Source organism: Pelobates fuscus, chromosome 5 (genome assembly GCF_036172605.1).
Source record: "Pelobates fuscus isolate aPelFus1 chromosome 5, aPelFus1.pri, whole genome shotgun sequence".
Lineage (NCBI taxonomy): Eukaryota > Metazoa > Chordata > Amphibia > Anura > Pelobatidae > Pelobates > Pelobates fuscus.
Genome location: NC_086321.1, coordinates 17,842,455 through 17,870,085, shown reverse-complemented (window position 1 = coordinate 17,870,085; position 27,631 = coordinate 17,842,455). Strand labels below are relative to the sequence as shown.

General features: G+C 48.7%; 1 protein-coding gene across 5 annotated transcripts in view; it reads left to right on the top strand.

Annotated features, from left to right (window-relative positions):
* The window catches only part of APC (APC regulator of WNT signaling pathway), a 135,220-nt gene that overhangs the window by 16,130 nt on the left and 91,459 nt on the right, over positions 1-27,631 (top strand). For all 5 annotated transcript variants that reach the window (XM_063453623.1, XM_063453622.1, XM_063453620.1 and 2 more), the window contains exon 2: positions 7,353-7,485. The gene's annotated coding sequence lies outside the window, so the exon portion shown is untranslated. The remainder of the gene's footprint in view (positions 1-7,352; positions 7,486-27,631) is intronic.

Below are 27,631 nucleotides of genomic sequence, written 5' to 3'. Positions count from 1 at the left end.
AAATCCCTTTCCTCAGATGTTGAGGTTAGGACTCTATCAAATATTCTGTACTCTGTCCTTGGGTTTTTACGTCCAAGATGCATTATCTTGCACTTATCCACATTAAATGTCAGTTGCCACAACTCTGACCATTTTTCTAGTTTACCTAAATCATTTTCCATTTGGCTTATCCCTCCTGGAACATCAACCCTGTTACATATCTTAGTATCATCCGCAAAAAGACACGCCTTACCATCAAGACCTTCTGCAATATCACTAATAAAATTATTAAAGAGAATGGGTCCAAGTACAGATCCCTGAGGTACCCCACTGGTGACAAGCCCAAGCTTCGAATATACTCCATTGACTACAACCCTCTGTTGCCTGTCACTCAGCCACTGCCTTACCCATTCAACAATATTGGAATCCAAACTCAAAGATTGTAGTTTATTGATAAGCCTTCTATGTGCAACAGTGTCAAAAGCCTTACTGAAATCTAGGTAAGCAATGTCTACTGCACCACCCTGATCTATAATGTCTACAGCACCACCCTGATCTATAATTTTAGTTACCCAATCAAAAAAATTAGGCTTAAAGGGACACTATAGGGACTCAATGAAGTGGTCTGGGTGCAATGTCCCTCAGGTTTTAGCCCTTCAGATGCAACTGCTATGTTTACATTTGGGGTTAAGCCAGCCTCCAGTGGCTGTCTTCTGGACAGCCACTAGAAGCGCATCTGCGACGCTGGAGGCATATTATGCCTCCATTGCGCAGTGCGTCCATAGGAAAGCATTGAAAAATGCTTTCCTATTGGCAGTTTGAAGGCGCGTGGCACTTGCCGCGCATGCGCATTCGGCTCCGCTGAGGTCGGCGGGGGAGGAGAGGTCACCAGCGCCGAGGGAGCCCGGCTCTGAAATAAGGTAAGCTGCTGAAGGGGTTTTCAGCCCCACAGGAGGGGGACCCTGAGGGTGGGGGCACCCTCAGGGCACTATAGTGTCAGGAAAACCGCTCCTGAACCGTCATAACGGTAACCGCTACTCACCCGGTTGCCGTCGTTCCCTCGGCGGTGCTCCCGGTGTGGGGAGACTGCCTACAGCCCAGACAGTCTCCCCGCGGCGAATTAGGACCCCGGGGCCATGTATCACTCAACAGAGCGGTCACAATAGGTGTCCTAGTGTCTGCCTGCAGGGAGAGACTGTGCTGACAGGCAGTCTCCCTGCAAGTGTAAAATAAAATAAAAAAAATACATGTTAATGTTAATAAAAAATAAAATGATATATATATATGTGTGTGCGTGTCTATATAATATATGTCTATATATAATGTCATACTAAGTGTATTTTTATATTAATAAATACATATATTAATATAAAAATACACACTTATAATATATATAATTATATATATATTGTATATATTATAAAATACAAATAATAAGTAAATTAAATTAAATATTTTTTTTAAAACAAATAATAAAAATGTAAAAAAATTATATCTATATGGAATTTTATTCTAACTGTATTTTGATAATAATATATTTATATATATATATATATATATATATATATATACATATATATATATATATATATCACAATACACTTAGAACGAAATTGTATATATATCTATGTATATATAAATAAAAATAATGCAAAATATACATATGTCCATATACAAAATTACATAAATAATTTCAGAAATATACACATAGACTTCAAATTTATAAATATGTATATATATTTAAAGGGACACTATAGTCACCTGAACAACTTCAGCTTAATGAGGTTGTTTAGGTGAGTGCTACAGCTACCCGGAGCCTTTTTCTTGTAAGCACTGTATTTTCTGAGAAAATGCAGTGTTTACATTGGAAGCTTGGAACACCTCTTGTTGCAGTCAATCAGACGGCCACCAGAGGGACTTCCGAGTTCAGAGGCCCTAAAAAGGCCTCTCGTCCGATGCATTCTGGGTGAATGCATCAGACGGGCTATCAGCACACAAAGCACTGTGAACGCGCTTTGTGTGCTGACAGCCTGTCAGCACTGCTGTGGGCGTGGCTTCAGCTGATAGCTGAAGCCCGAACCCACAGGGATGCTGTCCGGCCACAATAGTGGTTGAACGGGGGGGGGGGGGGGGGGGACACGGACCTACTCTCCTCCCCCCCCCCCCCCCCCCGGCCCCCACCCCTGAGCGGTGAGTGGGGGCCCTAAAAATAAGGGTGGCACATACTGCCCCCCCGGCCCCCACCCCTGTGCGGCGGGTGGGGGCACTAAAATTATCAATAAGGGGGGACCTATTGTCCCCCCCCGGCCCCCACCCCTGTGCGGTGGGTGGGGGCCTTAAAATAAAAAATAAGGGGGGGACATACTGCCCCCCCCCGGCCCCCACCCCTGTGCGGCGGGTGGGGGCCCTAAAATTCACAATAAGGGGGGGGGGGGGCCTACTGCCCCCCCCGGCCCCCACCCCTGAGCGGTGGGTGGGGGCCCTAAAATTCACAATAGGGGGGGGACCTACTGTCCCCCCCGGCCCCCACCCCTGTGCGGCGGGTGGGGGCCCTAAAATTCACAATAAGGGGGGGGGGGCCTACTGCCCCCCCCCGGCCCCTACCCCTGAGCGGTGGGTGGGGGCCCTAAAATTCACAATAGGGGGGGGACCTACTGCCCCCCCCCCGGCCCCCACCCCTGAGCGGTGGGTGGGGGCCCTAAAATTCACAATAAGGGGGGGGGACCTACTGCCCCCCCCCCGGCCCCCACCCCTGAGCGGTGGGTGGGGGCCCTAAAATTCACAATAGGGGGGGGACCTACTGTCCCCCCCCCGGCCCCCACCCCTGTGCGGCGGGTGGGGGCCCTAAAATTCACAATAAGGGGGGGGACCTACTGCCCCCCCCGGCCCCCACCCCTGAGCGGTGGGTGGGGGCCCTATAATTCACAATAGGGGGGGGACCTACTGTCCCCCCCCGGCCCCCACCCCTGTGCGGCGGGTGGGGGCCCTAAAATTCACAATAAGGGGGGGGACCTACTGCCCCCCCCCGGCCCCTACCCCTGAGCGGTGGGTGGGGGCCCTAAAATTATCAATAGGGGGGGACCTATTGTCCCCCCCCGGCCCCCACCCCTGAGCGGTGGGTGGGGGCCCTAAATACAAAGGGGGTGGGGACCCTAGTTAACCCTCTCCCCCCCCCCCCCCCCCCCCAAAAAAAAAAAAACTTATCTCCCTACCTACCCCCCTCACCCTAAAAATAATGAGGGGGGACCCTTTAACTAAAAACCTGTAAAGAAAAAAAAAATAAGATAAAAACAACTTACCATTCGATGTTTTCTTTCTTCTAAAATCTTCTTTCTTCAGCCCCAAAAAAGGCCAAATAAAAATCCATAATAACCGACGCAATAAAAAAAAAAAAAAAAAAAACCCGAGCGCAAAAAAAATAATCCATCTTCACCCATGGAGGGCTCCGCGCAGACTGAGCTCCGCAGGGCGGGGGAAGGCTTATAAAGCCTTGCCCCGCCCTGCAATTAGGCTAAGAACACTCTGATTGGTGGGTTTAAGCCAATCAGAGTGCTCTTTGTCATTTTACAAGCGTGGGAAAGTTCTTTGGAATTTTCCCACGCTTGTAAAATGACACAGAGCAATGTGATTGGATGGCTTGAAATCCATCCAATCACAGTGCTCTTTGTCATTTTGCAAGCGTGGGAAAGTTCTTTGGAATTTTCCCACGCTTGTAAAATGACACAGAGCACTGTGATTGGATGGATTTCAAGCCATCCAATCACATTGCTCTGTGTCATTTTACAAGCGTGGGAAAATTCCAAAGAACTTTCCCACGCTTGTAAAATGACAAAGAGCACTGTGATTGGATGGCTTGAAATCCATCCAATCACAGTGCTCTTTGTCATTTTACAAGCGTGTGAAAATTCCAAAGAACTTTCCCACGCTTGTAAAATGACACAGAGCACTGTGATTGGATGGCTTGAAATCCATCCAATCACAGTGCTCTGTGTCATTTTACAAGCGTGGGAAAATTCCAAAGAACTTTCCCACGCTTGTAAAATGACAAAGAGCACTCTGATTGGCTTAAACCCACCAATCAGAGTGTTCTTAGCCTAATTGCAGGGCGGGGCAAGGCTTTATAAGCCTTCCCCCGCCCTGCGGAGCTCAGTCTGCGCGGAGCCCTCCATGGGTGAAGATGGATTATTTTTTTTTGCGCTCGGTTTTTTTTTTTTTTTTTTTAATTGCGTCGGTTATTATGGATTTTTATTTGGCCTTTTTTGGGGCTGAAGAAAGAAGATTTTAGAAGAAAGAAAACATCGAATGGTAAGTTGATTTTATCTCATTTTTTTACAGGTTTTTAGTTAATGGTCCCCCCTCATTATTTTTAGGGTGAGGGGGGTAGGTAGGGAGATATTTTTTTTTGGGGGGGGGAGGGTTAACTAGGGTCCCCCCCCCTTTGTATTTAGGGCCCCCACCCACCGCTCAGGGGTGGGGGCGGGGGGGGACAATAGGTCCCCCCCCTTATTGATAATTTTAGGGCCCCCACCCGCCGCTCAGGGGTGGGGGCCGGGGGGGGGACAGTAGGTCCCCCCCCTTATTGATCATTTTAGGGCCCCCACCCGCCGCTCAGGGGTGGGGGCCGGGGGGGGGGGGACAGTAGGTCCCCCCCCTTATTGATCATTTTAGGGCCCCCACCCGCCGCACAGGGGTGGGGGCCGGGGGGGGACAGTAGGTCCCCCCCCCCTTACTGATCATTTTAGGGCCCCCACCCGCCGCTCAGGGGTGGGGGCCGGGGGGGGCAGTAGGTCCCCCCCTCATTGATAATTTTAGGGCCCCCACCCGCCGCACAGGGGTGGGGGCCGGGGGGGGACAGTAGGTCCCCCCCCTTATTGATAATTGTAGGGCCCCCACCCGCCGCTCAGGGGTGGGGGCCGGGGGGGGGACAGTAGGTCCCCCCCCTTATTGATAATTGTAGGGCCCCCACCCGCCGCTCAGGGGTGGGGGCCGGGGGGGGGGACAGTAGGTCCCCCCCCTCATTGATAATTTTAGGGCCCCCACCCGCCGCTCAGGGGTGGGGGCCGGGGGGGGGGGACAGTAGGTCCCCCCCCCTTACTGATCATTTTAGGGCCCCCACCCGCCGCACAGGGGTGGGGGCCGGGGGGGGGACAGTAGGTCCCCCCCCTCAATGATAATTTTAGGGCCCCCACCCGCCGCACAGGGGTGGGGGCCGGGGGGGGACAGTAGGTCCCCCCCTCATTGATAATTTTAGGGCCCCCACCCGCCGCACAGGGGGGGGGGACAGTAGGTCCCCCCCCCTCATTGATAATTTTAGGGCCCCCACCCGCCGCACAGGGCGGGTGGGGGCCCTAAATTATTATTGATAATTTTAGAAAGCGAGCTGAGCTGTCAGTCAGACAGCTCAGCTCGCGAACGCGCATTCCGCGCACATGCGCGGTAAAGCGCTCAGGTTCTTCATAGGGCGGCATTCAATGCCGCTCTATGAAGAACGCGATTGGTCCAGCGCGAAGCCGTCCCATTGGGCCCCGCGATTTCGTCATTTTGACGAAAAAGGGGGCGCGGCCTAGCGGGGAGCTCGGCGCTGGAACGGAGGTAAGTTTTTAATATAAAACCACCGATTTTTTTTTTTTTAATGAATGAAAGTTCATATAAAAGCAAGAAGGAAGGCTGGGGGACCTGTCTTTCTTGCTTTTATATGGTGACTATAGAGTCCCTTTAAATTCTACGTGCGTAGTTATGTAATATTTTTACATAAGTAATTTTATTGATTGCAATTTGAGGGACTGCCTGACAACCCAGGCTGAAAGCCTGGAGAATTTATTTGGCTAGCACTGTATTTTACCCTGTAACTTTCTATGACACCCTAAAACCTGTACTGTTTTACCCAAGAGACTTCGCTGAACACAAATATTAGTGTTTCAAAACAGTAAACCGTATCACAACAATTATATCATCAGTAAAAGTGCTGATACGTTTTACTGTTTTGAAACACTAATTTTTGTGTTCTGCAAAGTCTCCTGAGTATAACAGGAGTACATGTACAGGTTTTATAGCATTTTTGAAAGTTACAGGGTCAAATATTTTTACACTGAAAATTGCCAGGTTGGTTATGTTGCCTTTGAGAGCGTATGGTAGCCCAGGAATGAGAATTAGCCCCATGATGGCATACCATTTGCAAAAGAAGACAACCCAAGGTATTGCAAATGGGGCATGTCCAGTCTTTTTTTAGTAGCTATTTAGTCACAAACACTGGCCAAACTTAGCGTTCAGTTTAGTTTTTTACTTTTTTCCCACACAAACAAATATGAACGCTAACTTTGGCCAGTGTTTGTGACTAAGTGGCTACTAAAAAAGACTGGACATACCCCATATTGAATAGCCTGGGTTGTCTACATTAAAAAAAATATGTACAATGGGGTGTGATTCAGAGATTTATGACAGATAATAGTGTTACAATGTCACTATTGATACATTTAAAAAAATATATATTTTGAAACAGCAATTTCCTATTTGTACTTAGAGCCCTACAACTTGAAAAAAAGCACGTAAACACTGGGTGTTTTTAAACTCAGGACAACATTTTGATTCTATTTATCAGTTTTTTTTTCATTAGCTTTCATAGGTAAGTAAAATATTTTTCATGCAAAAGTAGAAAAACATATTTTTTTTTTTTTTTGAAGTAAATTATATGACATGATACAAATAATGGTATGTAAAGAAAGCCATTTTTGTCCTGAAAAAAACAATATATAATTTGTATGGGAACAGTAAATGAGAGAGCGGGAAATTACAGCTAAACACAACATCGCAAAAACAGGCCGGTCCTAAAGGGGTTAACAAAGTCCAATGGCTGTTAAAATGCTGCTGTGCTTTTTCAGTTAGAACCAAATAATGGTCATGCTAATGTATCCTATATTTTCTAATTTATTATGGAGGGGGGAAAAAGCATTTAATTGGCAAAAGAAGACATCACATACAATTTTAACTGGTTTTGGCTCTCTGAGTTTGGTTTTACATTGCACAATATTGTTTGTAACATGAAGTAACTCCCATGAACTCCCATGAATTATTAATAATAATTTCAAATTGGGCACAGCCAGAATAATCTTATGTTGGTTTGCGAACCATGGTAACTGTATGTAACCATCTCTAAAAAGAGAAAAGATGTCTGTTTTCTGAGCATTTAACAAAGTCTGCATAATCCCAAGTAAACAAATACCAAAGTAAAACAATGGGATTAAATGACACATAACGTTTGAAAGCACTATTGTTATGTGACTGGTGTGGTGTAGCTGTGTCCACTAAAATGTAGAATAATAAAAACCTAAAACGAAGTATAACCTTTTGTATTGCCTTGTTTCTGTTTTATTTAGATCTCTGAGCTAATACTATGGTGATCCCGCTCTAACTATTGCAAGTTGCCGTGTGTGGAACAGTGCCGGTCCACGGTGTGATGAACACCTTGCTCGGGATTTGTGTAGAGAGAGTCAGAGGGGGACATTTCCAGTGAGTACATGTTTTTAAAGGATATTGAATTATTTTCTGTTGTAAAGCTGTCAGAAGCCACATTTTTAAAGAGGGCCACTCAATCGTCCTGATGACAGTTATATTCTGGATTTGGGGTAATGCACCGTGCTGGTAAAATCATCAGCAAGATATACATGCAACTCGCTCTCTCTGCACACAGCACTGGTTCCCGGAGTGGATGGGGTAACTGAGCTCCCATCCTACAATTCCTAGCTGTACACGCTATGCGTGTGAAGATGCACACCTCAGCTGACAATGTAGTAGTAAAGACTGAGAAGATATAAATGTTCCAGGCATTTGGCCAGAACAATGTTTTGATTAATTTTATTCTCTTCAATACTGTCAGTGAGCTTGCCTGGCGTGCTCTCCCTATTTCCAAACCCAGTGCTTCAGCAAATATTACATTTAGGACATTCGTATTGCGAGCGATTCAAATGTTAGCGCATATTAAAGATTCCTTCATCTGATGCAGAATCCACACATGAATCCTCAAAGTACAAGCAGCTCCTTTCCATCTGTTCTAAGGACTCTTGAAGGAATAAAGATAGAAACCTTGAATATTTTTTAAAAAAAGCTTATTTTTCTGTGGGTGTCATTGCTTAGACTCTCTAATCTTTACTCTCCTAAATTTAGGTCTTAAATTCACCATAAAGCTGCCAGCCAATCACTGCCATAAAACATGTCATCAGCAATGTAATGCACCCTAGCAAACCGCATTAGAGAACACAAGCAATTTATTAAATGTTTATTGTCATGTCTGTTATTTCTTCTGCACCCAGTCATTTTTTTTTTACAGCTTTTGTTCAGCAGTGCATCTGCTTCAATAATTATACATACACAGAAGTGTTCTGTTTTGCTTCTCACTTTTACATCACTCCAAATTTGGCGGTTTCTGGAAATTTCTGGCGTTTGCCGCCAGGGGCACTGGGGGCGTTTTTTTCCCCAGCTGTTTAGCAAAGTAAATTCAAGTTACAGTTAAATAGTTAAATAATATAGCTTTCATATGTAGCCCCCTCTTTTCCAAAGGATTAAAAGTAATTGGACAATTGACTCAAAAGCTATTTCGTGGACAGGTGTGGGTTGTTAATTCGTTATTTCTTCATCAATTAAGAAGGTAAAAGGTCTGGAGTTGATTCCAGGCGTGGCATTTGCATTTAGAAGCTGTTACTGTGAACCCACCAAATGCAGTCAAAAAAAGCTCTCAGTGTAAGTGAACCAGGCCAGACTTAGGCTGCAAAAAAAAGTTCCATCAGAGAGAGAGCAGAAACATTAGGAGTGGTCAAATCAACAGTTTGGTACATTCTGAGAAGAGAACAAAATGCGCTGGTGAGCTCTGCAACACAAAAAGTTTTGTAAGTCCACGAAAAACAACAGTGGTGTATGATCTTAGAATCATAGAAACATAGAATGTGACGGCAGATAAGAACCATTCTGCCCATCTAGTCTGCCCAATTTTCTAAATACTTTCATTAGTCCCTGGCCTTATCTTGTAGTTAGGATAGCCTTATGCCTATCCCACGCATGCTTAAACTCCTTTACTGTGTTAACCTCTACCACTTCAGCTGGAAGGCTATTCCAGGCATCCACTACCCTCCCTTTCCATGGTCAAGAAAACACCTTCACAATACCCAGCCAATTGAACACTCTTCAGGAGGTAGGAATGTCATTATCCAAGTCTACCATAAAAAGAAGACTTCACATGAGCAAATATGGAGTGTTCACCACAAGGAGCAATCCATTCGTATGCCTCGAATAGAAAGGCCAGATTGGACTTTGCCAAAAAAAATCGAAAAAAAGCCAGCCCAGTTCTGGAACAGCATTATTTGGATAGATGACACGAAGATCAACCTGTATGAGATTGATGGGAAGAAAAGTATGGAGAAGTCTTGTAACCACTCATGATCCAAAGCATACCACATCATCTGTAAAACACGGAGGGGGCAGTGTGATGGCATGGAAATGCATGGCTTCCAATGGTTCGGAGTCACTAGTGTTTATTGGTGATGTGTCAGAAGCAGTCGGATTAATTCTGAAGTGTTTAGGGATATATTGTTTGCTAAAATTCGGACAAGTTGATTGGACGGCGCATCACTTTATAGTTGGACAATGAGCCAAAAAAATACTGCAAAAGCAACCCAGGAGTGTTTTAAGGCAAAGAAGTAGAATAATCTGCAATGGCCTGAGTCAATCACCAGATCTCAACCCCCTCGAGCATGCATTTCACTTGCCGAAGACAAAACTTAAGGCAAAAAGACAGTGAGTTGGGCATAGTGGAAAAATGAATCACCATCTAGTTACATTTGAAACATTACAAGCTTGCAATCACATCTCTTTTGGATTTCTTCCCCTCTTCTTTTTTTTCTTCTTCTTTAGAACAATTTGACTTCTTACCTTTTGGTCCTAAAAGCGCTGCTCCCCGCCTCCACTACAACTTTCAGAGAGCTGGAAGTTCCTGGCTAGTAGCTTTCGTTCACTCTGTAGTGCAGGGCTAGCTCATTGGCTAAGAGTGTCAGCTTATTGCTCTCTGCCAATGAGATGCACCACGTGGCTTAGCTCGTACAAAGAGCTTCTGTCTCTCTGAAATCTGTATGGGATTGGGGAGCAGCGCCCTTCGGACCACAGGTAAGAAATCAAAACCTTCTTTTAACAATTTGACTACTTACAATAGGTAGGCAGCAGGCACCATAACCACCACTGAGCACGGTCGTGGTTAAGGAGCTTGGAGTATTCCTTTAATTTACACTCCACGTGAGGGTCATTTTTGGTTTTAATTTTCCCTTCTCTTTTGTTTTGACAAAGTTATTCTTTGTGTACTTTGTTTTGAAAATAAATATAAATACCTACTTCTGGTATACTTTTTAGAGGTACTTCTGTATATTTTTTTCATCCAATCCTTTGTAATTCTATTTGCAGACTGTGGTGGAGTGCCTGGCACCCCGACTGGGTGCCTCCACCAATCACTGCTTCTTAGTACTTCCAAACACTCCATCCAAAACCATAACCACTGCAGTCCCCATGGCCAGCGGTACAGCTTGGCTGGGCTCTCGCTGTCCTCCGCCCACCCTGGATCCAAATCAGGGATCCAGCTTCCAGTGAGACGACCCCTCCTCCAAGAGAGTGTAGCAGTATGCTTTCAAAAGAGCAAGTGGTGGGGGGCGGGGCCGGACCGCCGAGCTGGACGGTCGCAAGCTAGGGAAGCTCCTGCAACACATAGCCACAAAACGCTAATCCACCATGCCTTCTAACTTCAAAGCAGACCAACCGCAATGGTGCCCAAAGCAAGGGGAATACTGGATCCAGGGAGAGGCTGGCTCACCGAGCTTCAGTCCCCTGGAGGAGACATTTTTGTTACCCCAACAGAGGCCTTCTCCGGCAGTGAGTGGGGCTGACGGACGCAGCCCCACTATCCGGCAACACAGCACCCAGCCAGAGGCATGAACCTGAGCGGACCCGGCCCTGTTCCCCCCCCCCCCCCCCCCCCCCCCTTTGGACCCTGTGGCCCTGACCGAGCTGCCGCAGACTGTCGGAGAGCCCGAAAGCTGCGCCCAAGATGGCGGGCATCATGTGCGTGGGAGGCAAGGGGAAGATCAGCTCTCTCCCCGCGCTCACAATTACCATCGCAGCTCCTGCCTTCCGACCCTGCCATACAGGGAGGCGGGACAACTCTCGCCTACCCCCGCAGCCATCCAAACCAGCGGCGACAGCGGCTGCACCGAGGGGATGGCGCTACTACACCGAACATCAACATTCTCGCCTGGAAGGACTGAGCCTGAATATAGCGTTATAATTTCAAAGCACTAGCCTGTTAATATAGCTAGCGATGTGTTCCTGCTTCACTATGTTTTTCCCTGTCTTTGCCTTAACTTTGCAGGCTTATCATACATTCGCAACTCAAGCTATGTAAGCATGGTCCTTTAAGCATAGTGTGGCAAATAGTAAGCTCGGTAAAAACTATAAAGCTGCAATGTATAATTGGATATTGGCACTTACCTGATAGCAGCGTCCGTGTTTTAGTTGTCAGAATTATCAAGATGGGGATGTCACCGGGGGAGCTGTTGGCTTTCGCTGTCAGACCTTGTCCTGTTCTGTGTTCACCACTGCTGCGGGTTCAGTCTCCTTTGGGGGTACAACATGCTTACCGTGGCTGCCCTCTGTCCCCTCTTGTCCCGTGTTCCCCTGTCTATTTCTCACGTCGTATGGTCTCGCCTACCCCCGCAGCCATCCAAACCAGCGGCGACAGCGGCTGCACCGAGGGGATGGCGCTACTACACCGAACATCAACATTCTCGCCTGGAAGGACTGAGCCTACCGCCAAGCGAGAAACCCCAGCACACCACCCGACCTCTTACTCCCAACCAGCTTGCACTGAGGCGACACAGAAACCAGCATACCCGAACAGCCGTCACCAAACCATCTACAATGGCGGTCACCAGCTCCCGGATGAACAAGAGAGGCAAGCGCAACAAGCTACAGCGGAAACCCAGGAGAACCCAGCAAGCAACCCAATGCACAACATGGAGGGACTGTGCCCTGATGCCTGCTCGGATGGACACTCACTCCCAGCTACTCAGAAACAGCAGAGCAGGTATCTGGTAGTGGCGGGACTCCCCCTGTCTGTGAGGTCTCGGGACCACCATGATGGCAGCCCTCTCCACTGGGCCGATTAACCATGGTGAAATCCCACTAAAGTGACCTAGACACAGCCTGAATATAGCGTTATAATTTCAAAGCACTAGCCTGTTAATATAGCTAGCGATGTGTTCCTGCTTCACTATGTTTTTCCCTGTCTTTGCCTTAACTTTGCAGGCTTATAATACATTCGCAACTCAAGCTATGTAAGCATGGTCCTTTAAGCATAGTGTGGCAAATAGTAAGCTCGGTAAAAACTATAAAGCTGCAATGTATAATTGGATATTGGCACTTACCTGCCATTAGCATGGAATTAGCAAGCATACAGCACTACTTGTCTCAATCCTGCAGCACATAGTCTATATGCATGTACCTGAAAATGTTGTAAACTCATCCTTAATTCTACACTTAGCTTATATGCACATATTAGCTCTTGACACAGCATAATATCATAACTAGATAGTAAAGCGCTGTTGCATTGTGCTATTAGATTACCTAAGCGACGAAAACATATATTGTTTAGCACCCATCCTATCCCTATATAAAAAAAAATGTGCTAGATCTACCATGTACCTCTATTTTCAACTCTTAATTATCAGCTGGAGGATTGCCTTTGGGGTACCTCACATGCATCTGTTCAAAGCTTATGCACTAAAAAAAAAAAAAAGAGCAAGTGATTATAATCCAAGGGAGTATAGTGATTATAGCAATCCCCAGGGTAGTGAATATAGCTGTTCCCTCCGAGCATGAGACCAGGCTCTATGTTGAATGTGAAGGATAACTGAGTTAATTGGAGATACACACAGCCTTTTATGTGAGTCCCCATGCAGGGAGTTTCCTGATACATATTCCAGGGGCATTCCCCACTGGATTTGAGAGGAGACTGGTTATAAGCAAACATTTAACATATTCCTCCTCTGTGCATGAGAGAGAATTACCCGAGCACACAAACATAATTGAATTATCTCCCAGTACAGAAACATGGAATACAACAAAACCCACAAAAGTCACATCCCCTGATAGCCCCGATCTAGGTGACCAACATATCCAAAAATCACCCAGATCAGTTCAGGATTTTCACGGAAGTCAATTATTTGATCGATCATGCACATGGTCCTATGCCCAAAACAGTTCCATGCCATCAGGGCTAACGGTCGGTCTCTCTTTCTGGAGTACAAAAGTACATACCGTATTTTTAGCTCCATAAGACGCACCTCACCATAAGACGCACCTAGTTTTTAGAGGAAGAAACCCAGAAAACAATATATTCTGAACAAACTGTCCCATAGTGTTTCTTACTATGGGACAGTTTGTTCAGAATATTTTTTTTTCTCCCCTGTCCCATAGTGTCTCCCCCCCTCCCCATAGTCTTCATCCACCCTCCCTCCCCATAGTCTTCATCCACCCTCCCTCCCCATAGTCTTCATCCACCCTCCCTCCCCATAGTCTTCATCCACCCTCCCTCCCCATAGTCTTCATCCACCCCTCCTCCCCATAGTCTTCATCCACCCCTCCTCCCCATAGTCTTCATCCACCCCCTCCCCATAGTCTTCATCCCCCCCTCCCCATAGTCTTCATCCCCCCCTCCCCATAGTCTTCATCCCCCCCCATAGTCTTCATCCCCCCCTCCCCATAGTCTTCATCCCCCCCTCCCCATAGTCTTCATCCCCCTCCCCATAGTCTTCATCCCCGCCTCCCCATAGTCTTCATCCACCGCCTCCCCATAGTCTTCATCCACCGCCTCCCCATAGTCTTCATCCACCGCCTCCCCATAGTCTTCGTCCACCCCCTCCCCATAGTCTTCGTCCACCCCCTCCCCATAGTCTTCGTCCACCCCCTCCCCATAGTCTTCATCCCCGCCTCCCCATAGTCTTCATCCACCGCCTCCCCATAGTCTTCATCCACCGCCTCCCCATAGTCTTCGTCCACCGCCTCCCCATAGTCTTCGTCCACCGCCTCCCCATAGTCTTCGTCCACCCCCTCCCCATAGTCTTCGTCCACCCCCTCCCCATAGTCTTCGTCCACCCCCTCCCCATAGTCTTCGTCCACCCCCTCCCCATAGTCTTCGTCCACCCCCTCCCCATAGTCTTCGTCCACCCCCTCCCCATAGTCTTCGTCCACCCCCTCCCCATAGTCTTCGTCCACCCCCTCCCCATAGTCTTCGTCCACCCCCTCCCCATAGTCTTCGTCCACCCCCTCCCCATAGTCTTCGTCCACCCCCTCCCCATAGTCTTCGTCCACCCCCTCCCCATAGTCTTCGTCCACCCCCTCCCCATGGTCTTCGTCCACCCCCTCCCCATGGTCTTCGTCCACCCCCTCCCCATGGTCTTCGTCCACCCCCTCCCCATGGTCTTCGTCCACCCCCTCCCCATGGTCTTCGTCCACCCCCTCCCCATGGTCTTCGTCCACCCCCTCCCCATGGTCTTCGTCCACCCCCTCCCCATGGTCTTCGTCCACCCCCTCCCCATGGTCTTCGTCCACCCCCTCCCCATGGTCTTCGTCCACCCCCTCCCCATGGTCTTCGTCCACCCCCTCCCCATGGTCTTCGTCCACCCCCTCCCCATGGTCTTCGTCCACCCCCTCCCCATGGTCTTCGTCCACCCCCTCCCCATGGTCTTCGTCCACCCCCTCCCCATGGTCTTCGTCCACCCCCTCCCCATGGTCTTCGTCCACCCCCTCCCCATGGTCTTCGTCCACCCCCTCCCCATGGTCTTCGTCCACCCCCTCCCCATGGTCTTCGTCCACCCCCTCCCCATGGTCTTCGTCCACCCCCTCCCCATGGTCTTCGTCCACCCCCTCCCCATGGTCTTCGTCCACCCCCTCCCCATGGTCTTCGTCCACCCCCTCCCCATGGTCTTCGTCCACCCCCTCCCCATGGTCTTCGTCCACCCCCTCCCCATGGTCTTCGTCCACCCCCTCCCCATGGTCTTCGTCCACCCCCTCCCCATGGTCTTCGTCCACCCCCTCCCCATGGTCTTCGTCCACCCCCTCCCCATGGTCTTCGTCCACCCCCTCCCCATGGTCTTCGTCCACCCCCTCCCCATAGTCTTTTTTTTTTTTTTTTGTCAATCACTTTTTATTGAAGTACAGAATCGTATGGGGTACAGAAAGAAAATTGGGGTACAGTACAGATTTTACATAGCAGGTGTAGTCTAGTACATTGCATATCAACCCCAGTCTCTTCTAGATCATTTAACGCAATAAACACTTGGAACTAAAACGCAATATCCTGTCTTAACGATGAGTACGGCCGATCGCTCGTTAACCTACGACCTTATCCTTTCTTTATAATTCTCTTTTTTTATCAATCATATATTATTGAAGCGTTAGGCATATTACATGTGATAACAGTGGTAAAGTACGTATAGCAGTAATACAACTGGCATTTCTATATTATTTGATACAAGATTCATGCTAATCGATGTTGTTTACTATCTCGGGCAGTGTTAGGATACGTTATAGATTTAGACATGTATCTATCAAGTACCCAAGAACTTGGCTATACATGACGGTTTCAGTTTAGAAGAACAGACCAATCATACGTAGAGAACTTCAGGTTGGTAAGTGTGAGTGTCTGGGTGTGTGTATGTTGGAGTGTTGCGTTGCAGTTTTGTCGTTTTATATCTTATGACATGCCCTGCATGTGGGAGGCGTTTCATCAGGTTACTGACCTGTGTCAACTATAATTTCTTACTGCTCCCCTCAGTTGTTGTGTCGTCAATTAGCAAGGAGGCCGGCTTGGCTCTCCATGATGTATTCGCAGTATGGTGAGCTTAGTTGCGCCCTTGGTTGTGGTGTCAGATTCTGCGGGGTGTAGAAGTGTATTGCTACGTGGTGTATGCTCTAGGCTGCGCTGGGCCGTTATCCAACTGAAGTGTGGTGAGTCGTCACGGAGTACATTTCCGTCCCCCAGTACCCGTTGAAGCGCGGTCGGGTGGCCTATGTATTCCCTGATAGCAGCGTCCGTGTTTTAGTTGTCAGAATTATCAAGATGGGGATGTCACCGGGGGAGCTGTTGGCTTTCGCTGTCAGACCTTGTCCTGTTCTGTGTTCACCACTGCTGCGGGTTCAGTCTCCTTTGGGGGTACAACATGCTTACCGTGGCTGCCCAGGGGACAGCCTCTTGTCCCGTGTTCCCCTGTCTATTTCTCACGTCGTATGGTCTAGTCTGTACCCGGGGTTTGATGTCTCTGTCGATTCTGAAAGGGTATTCGCATCGTCATTGTATCGTCTGTCAGTTATGTCTGTCTGTCTCGTTGTTTTGAGTTGGGGTGTGTGTGTTGTGGATGACTTGTATCATCGTTATCGTGTGTATTCCATGTTTCTCCCCAGTCCCATCTTACTGTCGGTGTCTTGAGAGTTCAGAAGGAAATGTCCCCATAGTGGGGTTGGCTCGCCCGTCAATAGAGCGGACCGAGGTAGTCTACTGTCTTACATAGAGGGGGATAGGGCAGGAGGGTTAGGGGAAGAGGTGGAGGATTCGCCTGGGCCGTCGTAGCTGTGGGCATCGATTGGTGCGGCGTGCCCCCCGTCGAGCCCGGCCTCCCCGCCCCGGGTGTCGGCTCGAGCCGTCCTCTTGGCCATGTAGTCCATCCACGGGAACCATGTCGTAGCACATTTATCCGAACGGCCCTGTAGGGATGCAGTCATCCTTTTCATCCCATAGATGTGTTCCACCCTGTCGATCCATTGTTGGAAAGAGGGTACCGTTGTACTTTTCCAGTGTGTCGGATGAGCGTTTTTGCCACTGTAAGCAAGTGTATGACGAGTCCCCTTTTGTACTTTGTCAGTGGTATTTGCGTGTGATTGAGCAGCATCGGTAAGGGTTGCAGTGGGAGGTCTGTGTCGGTAATTTCTTTGATTGTTTGGTGGATCATCTGCCAGTATGGTGTGATGAGTGAACATGACCACCATATGTGTAGACTCGTGCCCGTCTCAGTGCCGCATCTCCAGCATTCCCCAGGTATGGTTTCGTGTATGTGCTGGAGTACGTCTGGGGTCCTATACCAGTGTGTCAGTATTTTGTAATTACACTCCTGGTATTTAGAACTGATACTACCTCTATGAGTCAGCTGGAAGATCTTGTCCCATTCAGGGTCCGTGAGTGTCGTTCCGGGCTCCCTCTCCCAGCGTCCGGTGAAGCCCAATGGTTTCCCATCTCCGCCTTGCTGTAGTAGGGCGTATAGCGTTGATACCCCTTGCGTGAGATGTCGTCGTTCTGTACATAGTTGTTCCAGTGGTAGTAATGATCGGTGGATATGATCTTTTCCTGTCAGACTCGAGTAGTAGGTTCTCGTCAGGTGGTAATGGTATTCGTCCAAACCCGTCGGCCTGCGCTCTGGGATTAGTTCTACCAGGGTTTTAAGGTGCGAGTTAGAGCACCATTGGCGTAGATAAGTCCAGTCCGACGCCTGGAAGTTCTTAAGGGCTGCAGGGTTGAGTCCATCCGCCAGTCTTGGGTTGTTGGTGATTGGGGTGAGGGGGTTAGGTGATGTGGTGAGTCGTTTGGTATACCTTATCCTGCACCAGACCCTCAATGTGGAGTCGATCATTGGGTTGCCAGTGCTCATGTCTCCCAGGGTGGCTCCTCCTAGCCACAGTAGGGAGGGGATCTTACCCCGCGCTTGCTGCGTCTCCATTCCGACCCATTACTTGGCGGACGGGTTAGCGTGCCATTCAACCAGTCGGTGTAGGTGGGTCGCCTGGTAGTAGGCGAGTACCGATGGTAGTCCCGCACCTCCTGCTCTCTTTGGTCTTTCCAGTATCGTTCTGCGGACGCGCGTGGGTTGCTGGTTCCAGACGAACTGTCGTATGATGGTTGTTAGGTTCTGGAAGAATAGTCGCGGGATGGTCGTGGGCAGTGTCTGGAACAGGTATAAGATCCGGGGCATAACGTTCATCTTTATCGCGTTGATCCGTCCGAACCACGAGATGTACAAGGCAGTCCATTTTTTAAGGTCCCGCTGCAGGGTCGTGAGGAGAGGTGTAAAGTTTAATTGGTATATAAGCTTCAGGTCTGTCGGTAGCCAGATGCCTAGGTACCCGAGTTTCGTTGTGCAGATCCTGAACGGGAAATGCGTTCGGAGGTGTTGTGCTAGGGTGGTATCCCGTGTCAGTGGCATGGCTTCCGATTTATAGTTACATAGTTAGATAGCTGAAAAGAGACTTGCGTCCATCAAGTTCAGCCTTCCTCACACCTGTTTTTTGCTGTTGATCCAAAAGAAAAAAAAAACAAAAAAAACCCAGTTTGAAGCACAATTTTGCAACAAGCTAGGACAAAAAATTCCTTCTTGACCCCAGAATGGCAGTCAGATTTATCCTTGAATCAAGCACATATTACCCTACATTGAAAGATTATATCCTTGAATATTCTGTCTTTGCAAGTATGCATCTAGTAGCTGTTTGAACATCTGTATGGACTCTGATAAAACCACTTCTTCAGGCAGAGAATTCCACATCCTGATTGTTCTTACAGTAAAAAAACCTTTCCTTTGCCTTAGACGAAATCTTCTTTCTTCCAGTCTAAACGCATGGCCTCGTGTCCTATGTAAAGTCCGGTTTGTGAATAGATTTCCACACAATGGTTTGTATTGGCCCCGAATATATTTGTATAATGTTATCATATCCCCTCTCCTTTTATTAATTTTGTAGCCCGCCTCTGCACTTTTTCTAGTGCCATGATATCCTTCTTTAGAACAGGTGCCCAAAATTGCACAGCATATTCAATATGTGGTCTTACCAGTGATTTATAGAGCGGCAAAATGATATTCTCGTCCCGAGAATGAATGCCCTTTTTCATGCATGACAATACCTTACTGGCCTTGGCCACTGCTGATTGACATTGCACATTGTTGCATAGTTTGTTGTCTATAACAATTCCCAAGTCCTTTTCGTGTGTTGTTATCCCTAATTCGCTTCCATTAAGGGTATACGTTGCTTGTGTATTCTTTACGCCGAAGTGCATAACTTTGCATTTTTCAACATTAAATTTCATCTGCCATTTGAGTGCCCAGTCCTCCAGTCTATCTAAATCCTTCTGCAGCAAAGTAATATCTTGCTCACATTGTATTATTTTACAAAGTTTTGTGTCATCTGCAAACACTGAAACATGACTTTCAATGCTGTTTTCAAGATCATTTATAAAAATGTTAAATAGAAGGGGTCCCAGAACAGACCCCTGAGGGACACCACTTGCCACCTCTGTCCAGCTTGAAAATTTACCATTAACGACAACTCTTTGTATTCTGTTTTTAAGCCAATGTTCTACCCAAGAACAAGCATTTTCATCGAGACCGATTTCCTTGAGTTTGAACACTAATCTTTTGTGTGGAACTGTATCAAATGCATCTAGGTTGAATGTGAGGTTGGAGACTGCCTTGTATTCGTCGAAAGCTTTCAGCAGGTTCGGGAGTGAGATCCTAGGTTGGTCTAAGAAGAAAAGCATATCATCCGCGTAGGCCGCTACTCGGTGTTATCCCCGGCCCACATGGAACCCGTGATGCCCCCGTCCCGTCTGACCGCCTCCAGAAAGGGTTCTAGGGTGAGGGGGGACAGGGGGCATCCTTGCCGTGTGCCATTGCGGATGTTAAATGGTCTAGTGAGTGCGCCATTGACCCGTATACGCGCTGTTGGTATTGTGTACAGTGCTGCCACCCAGGTGCGTAGATGTGGTCCAAAGCCCATGTGCCGTAGGGATTCAGCGAGGAACGTCCAGTCAACGCGGTCGAACGCCTTCTCGGCGTCAGTGGATAAAAGCACTAATTCGCGTTTGTTGACTGTGGCCGCATGGATCACATTGAGGGCCCGGATTGTGTTGTCTCGCACCTCTCTCACGGGTATAAACCCAACCTGGTCCGGGTGTATGAGTTCCGGTAACACCTGGGCGACCCTAAGCGCCAGCGCCTTGGCGAAGATCTTCAGGTCAGCATTCAGTAGCGAAATTGGTCTGTAGCTGGCACAGTTTGTGGGGTCTTTTCCTTCTTTCGGGATGATTGTGACCGTTGCCCTCAGTGTGTCAGCTGGGAACTGACCCCCCTCCCTAATCGAGTTGAATCCTTCCAGAAGTCTCGGTAGCAGGACCTCTTTGAAAGTGCGCAGATACGAAACGGGTAGCCCGTCTGGTCCGGGGGCTCTGTGTGACTTAGCTGTTTTAAGTGCGCTAGCTAGCTCTTTGATTGTCAGGGGTTGGTCCAGGTCAGTTTCCTGTTCTTGGGTAAGCTTACGGGAGATGTGGTCGCTCAGGTAGGTGGTAATGCGTTCCTGGTGGTGCCGCGCCGCCTCATCCGTCCGGGATTGCGTCTGGTCATAAAGTGCCGCATAGTAGGAGTGAAATGCGTTCAGAATACCTTCAGGGAGATGTGTGATTTTTTTTTGTCCCTTCGGGCAGATCTTATGTATGTGCTGCATCTTCCGTTTTTCTTGCAGCATCTTTGCGAGTAATTTGCCACATTTATTGGAGTGTTCATAGAAGAACCTAGCAGATTTTCGCGCGGTGTTCAGTAGGCCCTGGGATAGTATGGTTCGCAGTTCTCTACGGGCTTCAGTGAGGAGAATATAAGTTCCGTCATCTAGGGTGCGTTTGTGATCCTGTTCCAGATCGGCGACCCGTGTGGTTAGTTGGAGTGTGCGTGCAGTCCGGTCTTTCTTGCATTGAGTACTAACTGCTATGAGGTGTCCCCGAATGACGCATTTATGTGCCTCCCAGAGCGTGAGTGGTGTGATATCTGGGGTGGCATTCGTTCGGGAAATATCAATCAATCAATATTCGTGAAATATTGGGTCAGTGTTTGGGCTGCTGTGGTAGTGAGTTCGGGGTCATCCAGAAGGGTCTCATTATGCTTCCATTGTCGTTCTATGGGTTTGAAAAGTGGGGAGCTCGTGTGTGCCAGCATCGGTGCGTGGTCTGATTGTTCCATCATGCCTATCTCTGCGCCATGCAGCAGTGTCAGATATTCCTGTGCAAGGAATATGTAATCTATTCGGCTATAATGTGCATGTACTGCAGAGTAGTAAGTGTAGTCTCGCCCCTCTGGATGGCTCGCTCTCCAACAGTACACCAATCCCAACTTGTGTATGGCTCGTGACGCCGCCCGCAGGCAGTGTGAGGGAACCGTGCTGTGGCCCCTGGAGGTATCTGTGCGGGGATCGAGCGGTAAGTTTAGGTCACCTGCGACCACTAAAAGGCCCTCTCTGAAGCGCTCCAATTTGGCCAGTGTTCGGTTAAGAAAGATATGCTGCTTTCTGTTTGGGCCGTACAAGCAAGCGAAGGTATAGGTGCGGTCCGCGATGACGCCCTTAAGGAACAGGTACCGTCCATTCGGGTCTGCTTGTGTCGCCGTGCATTGGAACTGCGTTGTTTGAGCAAACGGGATCGCCACCCCTGCTCGTTTGGCTTCTGGGTGGTTGGCGTAGTACCCTACCGGGAAGCGGCGGTTTTCTAGTTTCGGTGCGTCTCTATTCCTGAAGTGCGTCTCTTGTAGAAAAGCCACGGATGCTCTCACTGTCCAGAGCCTCTTCATTAGTTGTGTTCGCCGTTCTGGAATGTTAAGGCCTCGGACATTGTTGGACCAGTATGTTAGCCGTGCCGGGGCAAAGCTCCTTCGTCCCGGGTGGGGGGGGTCCCGGCTCGTCATGACCCAGGCGCTGGATGAGATAGTAAGAGAAAAGTAGGTGGGGGGGAGAGGTAAGTTTGGGTAGGTAAAAGTCACGTATAATGTATCCGTCAAGCTAGTAATACGGGTATTAAGTAGCGTCAGTTAGTGGTGTAACTCTGACCCTGTACCGAGTTTTGTCGTTCAAGGGTTGCGTCTCCTGTCCGTCCCTGTGAACCCCGGTATTATCTACAATGTGGGTCTGTTACAGTGAGGTACGTGACGTCACCGTGTGAGTGCAATCGTTTGGTTGGTTTGTGGTGTGTAACCTGTCCCTTCCGTCAGCACTCAACCTGCAGTGGGCGTTTGAAGTCTTGATCTAGTCTTTTTCGGGGGATAATGTTCTTGGGAGAGTGTAGTTAGCGAGTCACCTGTAGTCCCCCGGTCACCGCTGCCCCAACACAGTCCGTGGTGGCCCGTCTCCCGTCTCCCGCCTCCGTGCCCAGCCCCCGTGACCGTGTTGTTCCTGCTCTACTCTTCTGGGGGTCCCTATGAATATCGTAGTTGTATCTGTCTCATTCTTATCCCAGAGTTACTCCTTTCTTAGCTACATGTGCCTCGGTGCGTTCTCCCAGTAGTTTCCACAGAAAGGGGTATGCCTAACCGCTGCCGGCGGTATTCGAGTCTCTGTGAGGTGGTCGTTGTGTGTCCCACTTAAGCGGCCAAGTATCCCCTAGCATGTGTGTGGGTCCTCCCCTCCGCCCGGGGCCCTGTCCATTAGCGGTGCGGCTACCGACACCGGAGGGGGGGTGGGCTTCTACAGGGGTAACGGCCATCCCAGGCCAGGCGTCGGTCCCGTAGGAGTCCCTGGGTGCGGTCAGTGACGCGGCCGTGTGTACTAGCTCCTACGCCCTACTTGTAATCATTGTGGGGTCTCTATTGCCTATGGTGTCATGAGTGTGGGTGTCTTGGGGTACATATAGCTAGTGTTGGTCGTTGGGTGCTCTATGTTTGTGCGACCACAATAAGGATATAAACTATGAACAGTGCCTACTCGCCTGGCATTCCCCTTCTCTCTTGCCCACTATCACTACCGCTAGGCATAGCGTTTAAAAGTGCCATCCCCCACCCTGCGCACCCTGTTCCGTGTTTATTAAGAGTTATGGAACCAGGAACTAAGAGAAGCCATGAACTACGTACATTACCCACCGCCTCCCGCCTGATATATCCCGGCACCCTCACCCACCACCCCCCACCACCCCCCCAGCAGGTATAGCTTTAGATTTCCAACCTCGGTCTGGCATAACCCACTCCGCGGTGCGTTCGTTAGGAGCTGTGATGCCGCGACAGAGCCATAAACTGTGTACATTAATCCCCTCCTCCCGCCCAGCATATTCCGTCCCCCACACCCTACATCCCCCATCACCCCCCTCCTGCATGAGCGGTTATAGAGTTCTGATCCCAGTCCAGTATGCCCAGTACTGCAGAGCGTTCGTTAGGGGCAGTGTTTGGGGGCTCCCAACACGTAGTCTCCCGCAGAGAACCATGGCATCCCAATGCCTGAAACCAGCGCAATTACCCGCCTCCCAACCTCTCTGGATCCCGGTGTAATTTCCCTTCCTTAGCACAATACTCCGGGACTAGTGTAACTGCAATAGGGCCCCCCTTCCCCCCCACCAACCTGTTAATACCCTGCGGGAGCCCCACTACCTACGTGACCCCCCAAATTGTCTGCCAATGTACATACCGCATCTCAGTGGTTCGACATTCCAGGTCTAGGAGCAGAATCTTTAGGGATGGCAGGTTCAAGGTCGATGAACCGATCAGTAAAGGTGCGGATGTGTGTCCGGGAGCGGTGCCTAGCGCGGGGGCGCCATCCCTTAGTCAGTTATTCTTCTGGGCCCTCTGGGCCTCCTCTGCGACGTTGCGAACCAGGTGGCACGTGGAGGTTATGAGCAGCCTCGGTCGGGCCCGTTGCTCGGGCTGGCGGGCCTTCTAGGATCCAATTCGGCACCGGCACTGTAGGTAGGTTGGCAGCCCGGAGGAAGCGGGGTATATCGTTCGGCCATCTAATGATATGCCAGATGTTGTTCACTCTGGCCTGAAGGCTAAAGGGAAATCCCCACTTATAAGGGATCCGTCTTTCCTGCAGCATTCGTGTGAGGGGCCTCAGAGCTCTGCGTGCATCAAGAGTGATTGTGGATAGATCTTGATATAGGGATATCTGGGCACCCATAAAAGTTATGTATTGTTGAGCTCTGGCCTCTTGCATTATGGTTTCCTTTAGTTGGAAGGAGGCAAGTGCACAGATCATGTCTCTTGGCAGGCCATCTCTCCTGGGGGCTCTCAGTGCCCTGTGCGCTCTTTCCAGCCCGAAGTCACCCGGTGCATTATCTCTTAGGAGGTGGGTGAACAGGCCTGTGAGTATTTCCTGTGGCGATTCTCCCTCCGCTTCTGGTAGGCCCCTGACCCTGATATTATTGCGACGGCCTCGGTTATCAAGGTCTTCAATCTGCCGTCGCAGGTCAAGGAGGATGTTACCTTGCCTCGTGGTCGCCAGGTCCGTGGCTTGTTGGCGTTGGTCAGTTTGCAGCCGGTCGGCTTCCAGCCCGTCCACCCGTTGCTCCAGGGAGGTGAGGTCACTCCGCACCGCTGCGATCTCTTCTTTTATAGCGGACCGCAGCTCGGATACCATGTCCGTTTTGTCTTGCCGGGTGAGCATGCTTGCCGAGATTGCAGCTAGTTCCGCAGCCATTTGGGACAGGGAGGTCGCTTCGGGTGTGTCCCTGATCGGGTCTGCGATACTTGAGCCCGGAGAGGCCGGCCCGGGCATGCTCGTGTCGTCGGTGCCACGGAGGCCATGCGGTGTCGAGAGGTACCCATCCATCGGACCGGGAGGGTGTCTTGCTGCAGCAGCGCCCGGTTGGCCAATGCTCACTTGGCGCTTCGTTTTCCCCATTTATCGAGCAATCGTGTGGTTTAAACGCTGTTTTTTAGAGGCTTGGCAGGTTGAGGCCTAGGAGCTAGGATTTAGTGCGACCTACTTCATCAGTGTCCAGGCCACGCCCCGCTCCCCATAGTCTTCATCCACCCCTCCCCTCCCCATAGTCTTCATCCCCCCCCTCCCCATAGTCTTCACCCCCCCCTCCCCATAGTCTTCATCCCCCCATCCCTATAGTCTACATCATATTAAAGTACAGACTGCCAGAGAGCTATTTGAACAGACCCTATATATATATATATATATATATATATATATAGTGTTATCATATCTCATCTGAGAACTAATTTTCTAAGGTAAACGAATGCAGTATTCTTAGCCTTCCATCACAAGGAACATTATTAGCTCGGCAACTCACCTCTATACTTTTTTTTTTTCCTTCATTGAGACTGGTGAAAAAAAAAAAGTCATCATATATTCATATAAGTTAAAAGATTTTTTAGCAAAGATACAAAATAGTCTTAATCCCCCCTCCCCATAGTCTTCATCCCCCCTCCCCTCCCCTCCCCATAGTCTTCATCCTCCCTCCCCTCCCCTCCCCTCCCCATCCCATAGTCTTCATCCTCCCTCCCCTCCCCATAGTCTTCATCCTCCCTCCACTCCCCGTAGTCTTCATCCTCCCTCCTCTCCCCTCCCCATAGTCTTCATCCCCCCTCCCTTCCCCATAGTCTTCATCCCCCCTCCCTTCCCCATAGTCTTCTCTTCTCTCCCATATTCTCCTCTCCCATACTGCCCCCCTCCCCTTGTCCCATAATTACTTACCTGTCTTGTAGCGTTTCTCGGCAGCACAGGGCGCACCGCGGTACTGGAACTTAAATTTCAGGTTCCGGTTTCTGGCGGGACTGAAAGGAAGTGTGCACACTGAGCTGAGGGCGCACTTCCTTTCAGTCCCGCCGGAAACCGGAACATGAAATTGAAGTTCCAGTACCGCGGTGCGCCCTGTGCTGCCGGCCAACGCTAAAAGACAGGTAAGTAAAGCTTCCTATTCGCTCCATAAGACACACAGACATTTCCCCTCACTTTTGAGGGGGGGAAAAGTGCGTCTCATGGAGCGAAAAAATACGGTAAATCACATGAATGGAGCCTTTTAAAGTGCATTGGGCAAGGTATATTGCAGGGCCCATAGTCCTGAGGCAGCAGGCTCCTCCAGGAACCCGTGGCAAGGTTCTGTTCGCCACACAGACCTTTGAATATGCTTTTATGTAAATAAAGAATTATTACATAACATTTACAGTAGATTACCTGAATCACCCTTTTAACAACCCATGAGGATTATTAACTGTCTGCTTCGCATTTGAAAATCATAAATATGTGAAGCATTTCCCCCCCCCCCCCCCCCTTTTTTAAATTCAAATCAAATTTGAGTATTTCTCTGAGAAATATTGCCCAACAAAACATGGTGTTTTTTTCCCCCCGCTCAACCCGTAGGAATTGTTACATGTATATAGACTTTGCTTTGTAACCCTATCGGATACCTGTAAAATGAATTCCTCCTGCTGCCACTTAGACACTAGAGGCACTTCTGAGGAAATAGCACAGTAAACTCTACTTCTGTCAGATGGTCGCAGAGCTGGCGTTTGCCAGGACGAAATTTCTAGTCGCCACAGCGACCTGGCGCCTGCCATTTGTCGAGTCCTGTTCTACGCTTAAAAAAAAACATTAAAAAAAAACAACTGCTTCTACAGCTTGTGGATTTGTTTTGGTGCAGACTCTCACATGTTAATCTGACTGCCAAATTCTTAACCAGGCCAGATGCTTTGTGGTTTTCTTCTTGATCTTGAGTAAAGAACTTGATGATGAAGCATCTCGAGAAATAAAAATAAGATTTATACTTACAAAGGTCTTGACCCACGATTCTCTGATTTTTTTTTTTTTTTAGGGCAGTGCTGCCTATTCATTACGTTATATGCCTTACTTATTGCATATTTACCTCTAATTGTCTGCATATTTAACTGGGGATGTGTGTGAGGTAAGGGTGAAATGGTGGTTAACACTAGGTAGCTTGCCAAGTAAATAAGCAAAGTTTTGTGTGTGTTTTTGCTTTTCCAGTTGAGAAGAACTAAGATTATTATTTAATAGGGCACTCAGTGACCAGTTCCCCCAGGTTTTTAACTTTTCTCCTATGCCGAAGATTTGACTGGTAGGGAGAGCAGGAGAGACCTTCTACACGTAGTTCTCCTGTTATACAGAATGACAACTACAGCTCGTGAGCTGTAGTTGCTATGATTACTCCTTACCCAGCTCTTATAGCGTTGGCTGGAAGTGTATAAGATGTGCTGGCAATGAAGCCATTGTGTCGGGCTTTGAGAATTGCACTGCCTGTGTAATCCTCCCAAGTAGGTCCTATTGCTTTACACAGCAGGCAGGATGAAGGAGAACCCAGAAGTGGGTGTTACAATAATAATGTAACACCCACTGCGCTCCAGACAGGATAGCATTCGACTGATGGTAAATAATGTATGGACAGTCTCCGTGATAAATAATGCATACAGTGCCTATGGGAATGATTTTAGTTAACATGTCATGACTGATTCACTTTACTGCATTGTATGGATAATGTAGAAAAAAAAATGCAAACGAAAGTAATCCAAAAATAATAAAATATTTAAAAATGCTCTTAGTTATTTTCTTCCATGCTAATCTCTTGTTCTATCATCCACCTTGGGTTTTACCATCACTATGAAGTAGCTTTGCCAAATCACGTCTCATTGTGGTTAATGGAAGCTGGGTGCCATCTGCTTGACCCAGCACTGCAAGTGTTACAATGCCGAAATTAGAAACTTGGCGTTCACACGCAAACACGCAAGATAACTCGCTCACTATAAATCTATTACGACATGGACAATAGAACACTTTGTGCTAGAAGCACTGCTATTGGTGAATGCTTTATCTCTTTATGTATTTA